General features: G+C 46.6%; 1 pseudogene across 1 annotated transcript; it reads right to left on the bottom strand.

The window, feature by feature from the left end:
- Positions 1-489: 489 nt before the first annotated feature.
- LOC147884767 (putative linoleate 9S-lipoxygenase 5) lies at positions 490-2223 on the bottom strand (annotated as a pseudogene). The gene is made up of 4 exons (XR_015543537.1): positions 2113-2223; positions 1735-2021; positions 1354-1638; positions 490-1247 (listed from the first exon to the last, which is right to left on the bottom strand). The product of XR_015543537.1 is annotated as a putative linoleate 9S-lipoxygenase 5 (transcript).
- Between the last annotated feature and the right edge of the window lie 2729 nt (positions 2224-4952).

The raw sequence follows: 4952 nt of genomic DNA, 5'->3' as shown, positions 1-4952 counted from the left end.
AAAACGTATTTCCATATTGTGCTCCTACTCATGGTAACAAAAAATTTAAAACTCCAATTTGTAATGCATCTTGGATGTCAAGATGTGTGAGTTTTGGGCTTTTTACAAAATTGAGATGAATTCTTAGGTTTTTGAGGGAATCAACTATGTAGCTTATACATGAGAACGAAAGAGGAGGCAGCTCTCCAAAGGAAAGGAGGAGATCAAAGGAGGAAGAAGCACCATGGATTTACAAAGCCTGAGCCCTCCATCCCACATGTTGATGTCGCTTGGTGTGTATAAGTCAAGCAATCTTCCCTGCCATAGCTGAAGGACGTTCTTTCATAATCAAGTGAGTTATGAGGTTGGAAATTTTCCTAAAACTAGAGCGACCCTCGGAGGAACAAATTCCGTCTCACGTCCACACGCCAAAGGTGTGAGGATCCCGATATGTCGGCAAACCGTGGCATGTTTGCCATCGTGGGAACAGGTTCTTATAAGCACCCATAATCAAACGGAGATACTGTTGTGCCGGTGTTCCCTGCGTGGGAGGAGGGAATGAGAAGCGTGCAGGGAACAACGACGGCCCCGATACGATTCTTGGTATTCCGGGCATGGATCTGCATTGCGTTGTGTCACCTGCGCAAGCTTCTCTCCAAATCTTTGGAACGCAGCAAGCACGGCTTCATCGTTGACGGTTGCTCCAATTGAGTACGTCCCTCTGCCCAAGATACTCCTCGTCCGAGGCATGCAGCGATAGGATACTGATCGTTGTCATCACGATGGTTGCTTGTCCCCTCGACGACACCATCTCCATTGCCAATTTCTCCAAATCTTTCATCGTCTCTGCGTACTCCCTTGTTCCGGTCCCTCCTCCGGAATCAGCTTCCTCCCCATCGTCGGCTTGTTGGGCATGTAGCCAGCATACTCATACTGTCCGAAATTCACCGCTGCATGATGCGCTGCCGCCACCCAAATCAGCGTCACCACCAGTTCCTCCAGTTCCTTCACCTTCTCCATCGCCGTCCACCACTCCGCGTCTTTCTTGTCCCACCCCGTGCCCTATTCCTTGACTTCCTTCCACCATCTCTGTAGCTCAGTGTCCTCCCTCACAGCCGCGTCGTCCTTGTAATAGTGCTCGACGTAATCCCTTACCCAAGCCTGTATGGCGGACCAGATTTTTAGACCATCCACGGCAAATGGATAATCCTTCACTAATAGCCTCAGTCCAGCCATGCTCCGCGGAATCATCCTTCACCGCCATTCCCCTGTGATCAGGTTTTGTCATCGCTGAATGAGGAAGTAAGCAATAGAGGATCCCATTGACAAAGCCGTGATAATTGATCATCTAGACAGGCACGACATTTTGGTCACCTTTTAAGCAAATCAGCTGGAAGACCCTGTTCGTCGAATCTCCAGGTCTTGTAGGCAGCGGACGACAGCTCCATAAAGTACTTGGTTGGCGTGAAGGCCTTTTCTATGATTCCTCCAGTGATGACGCTTCCGCCATCACAGTGGATCAGAGCTTTCCTGGCAAGTGCACTGATATTCATCGTGTTTCGAAAGTGGGGAGTCAAGAGCGAGTAGAGAGGGTGCAGGGCGCTGATATGCCGATATGTGGCGATGATGAACGGCTCAACGCAAGCATGAGTTCTTAGCCTGCTAAAATCACAGCGAGGCATTGCTCTTCAACAACGACAGAAAAGAGAAGTAATAGTTGGAGCCAGCATGACGCATCTCCTCACGAAACATCACCAATGGCTGACGAGCTCGTGGTATCCCGAATCATTAATGACGGTATGAGTCTTGGCGAACTCCCACTCCAGATTGCCAGGAGTGAACACTCTCTGAATGCTACGAGCTCCTTTGGTCGGAGGCGGCAAGCTCAGCTCGATGGCAACTGCTCTCAGGGTGTCCTCTTCGGTGAGGAAGAACAAGGAGCGGGAAGCGTACCCTTTGCCTTGCAGAGCGTTGATTCTGTCTAGGTAAGGAAGATAAACGTCGTGATAATCCACGATGAAGAGCCGATTCTGGTCGAGGGCCTGAATAATGGATCAGGAGGACCATAAATATAGCAGGATCAACGCCCGTATCTTTAGATTGGAAACTTTCAAAGAAGCATGGGGTGTTCACCTGCTCAATGGACAAGCCCTCGAGAGAAGCCTCGACGTGCTTACGGGTAAATGCAGATGCTTGAGGCCCGTAGATTTTCTCGTCGAGACCACCTACCGGAGGGAAAACCTGTCAACGAAGTGTATCCACAAATTAGTGCCGGAGGCGATAGCACACAGATTACATGTGAACTCAAAAGGCCCTTTGAGATCTGTCGATTATGAAGGGCAGCACACCGTTAGCCTCTCGATGACCAAGGGATTTATGCCGGACAGCGTTTCCCGAGCGAACTCTTCGTCCGAGATCCATGCCTGCTTATTCTCTGCAAAATAGTGTATCAAGCCATCGCACTCCAGTCATGAACAATTCTGTTTTCGCGGCAAATTTGCGCACGGTAAGAGATTTGCACCTCGAATCACATTGGGAATCGGGTACTTGAGCAGACTCGAGTCGGTGCCGGCCGTGAGTTCGCGGATGAGCTCATACGGATCGGTGAACTTCGCTTTTTCTTCCTCATTTGTCCTCTTCTTGCATATACTCATATCAACTCCCCGGGAGTACAGATCGTTGATCTGTTGGAAGGAGGTGAAGTTGGAATCGTTCCTGAACAAGTTCTCAATTGCTTGCTTGGAGCGGTCCGCGAGCTGCTGCAGAGCGATCCTCGCTGTATCCAACATAGACGCAGCTACGGGGGAGACCGGCCGGGTATTGCGTTTCAACTTCAACATATAGTTTGCGCTCTGCCAAAATCGAAGCGTGCCGTCCCCTACAAATATAATTGCGGGTAAGGCTTCCATATTAGCTGAAACGGAGGTACTGACGAACTAGATACACCCGTCTCTCTTTTTGTGAATTATACACGGTAAGATTTCTACTAGCAGCAGGCTTGTGAGCTCGCTACGCTATACACTGTGGTTTCCAAGCTGTTGCCTCAAGCGACGACTTGGCGTTTACAGATTAATTAGAGGCGCAAAATGCAGGCATGCTGTTGAAAAATGGTGGTGGCAAACTGGCATTGAGACTTCTCCAGAGTCCAGACCCCAGAGCTACAGGGAAGCTCGACGTAGACCCAGTGTAATGAAAAACTAGAAGGCTTGTCCGACTCAAAGTGTCTGAAGAGTAATACATCTCTTTGAAGAAAGGAGTGGCATGGCTCTTATCCTTGCAGCACGTCGCACGACTTGGCCTTCTAGTGATCCCACAGGGTCTCAAAGTTTGGTGCACAGCGAGACTGAAAAATCTCTTCATCAACTCCCCTTAAATGATTGTCCTTTGCATATACCAGCGATGCATCAACTCTCCTTAAATAATCGATTGTCCTTTGCATATACCAGCGATGCTCCAGAGAGGTTGTGCATCGTTTGGGGAAAGCCCCTCATGATCCACTCTTCATTTGCAGAGGTCGGCTTCATACAGTATGGTCCCTGACACCCTCTCATAGACTTAAATTCCTTTTGTTCCCGGTGCTATTATGCCAGCTTTCGACTAGGGATCAGGTTTCGAAGTGGAGGTCGGATGTCTCCCCGTTACGTGAACTGTCAATCGAGACTCATCTTCATGTGTTTTGGGACTGTCAAGTTGTCTAGCTGCTACGGAGAAGCATTGAAAAGTGGTTCACCTCAGCTCACTCCTTTCTTCTAGTTACTTGGAAATAAGCATTGCTAGGAGATAAGGGCTTCATGAACGACTTTCATTTTCATTTGTGGTCGATAGTACGTGCTATGGTGATGCAGCATATGTGGTATTTTCACAATGCTATAGTGTTTGATCATAGGAGAGTCCCTCCAAACTTTATACTCTGAGTAAAAATTAGAGTGTTAGAAGTTTTCTAGTATTTCTCTTTGTCTGGGGCCTCAGAACAGGGTTTTTGAAGCTTTGAGTTACCATAATCTCTTTTGTTTATTTTTCTTTCATATTACTGCTTGTCATCCTTGATGACCTTGGCGGCACTCTTGTGATTTTGTTCAGCCCTTTTATGTCCACCTGAATTTGTTTTCTCAAATGACAATGCAATGCATGAGAGCATCTTTTTTCAACGTACTGTACACAACATGAGGGTATTCTCCCAAAGTCATGTCCTTGCATGTCTAGCCTTTCTTTTTTCCTACCCCAAAAAAACAATGAGTTATTGAGATCAAATACTATCCATTGGATGCAATTTTTCAAGCATGGACCGTTTCATTTCTCGTAACCACCATTTCTTTCATGATTGGGATCGTAACTTCTCCATTGATATGGTGCCATGATTACAAGTGACTTTGCAAGTGCAACAAACGTCGACTATAATTATCTAAACATTTTGTGAGTGAATTTGAGCATAGTTAGGCCATGTGCACACAGTGCCCAAAATGCAGGCTTGATGGCATTTTCTAGAGGCTGGCACAAAAATGACAAGCACATTGAATAGCCTTTGGTGTACAAATTGGCATCTCCATTTTGGAGGATCCCATTTCTAGCACCAAGGTGCCATTTCTTCACCAGCCAATAGAAAGCTAGCATTTGGTGCCAACATTTTGTTGAAATGACTTCAATGCTTCCCCAAACTAGTACAAACTTTTATGGGAAAGTCTAACATAGAGCTCCCTCTCCATACTTAGATGTCTGTGTAAAGCTCCCTACAAGTACTCCATTAAGTGCTTGAAGCTAGTTGAGCAATTAAATTGCATGAGCAAAATGATGGCTATCGCACAACTATGCATTTTTTGCTCATGTGCATAACTTTTTGGGAAAGCTTTCGGAGGTCAAGAAATGAGCCCATAATGTAGCTTTACGATACTTGAAACATAGTCGAAATGTATCTTTGGATGGAAAAATGTGATGCATATATGGGGAGATGAATGGATGCAAAGGTACACCCATTG

Source organism: Dipteris shenzhenensis, chromosome 26, assembly GCF_047967505.1.
Source record: "Dipteris shenzhenensis isolate YYH24624 ecotype China chromosome 26, Dip_SZ_1.0, whole genome shotgun sequence".
Classification (NCBI taxonomy): Eukaryota; Viridiplantae; Streptophyta; class Polypodiopsida; order Gleicheniales; family Dipteridaceae; genus Dipteris; species Dipteris shenzhenensis.
The sequence above is the reverse complement of the archived record's forward strand: the minus strand, read 5'-3'. Positions and strand labels throughout refer to the sequence as shown.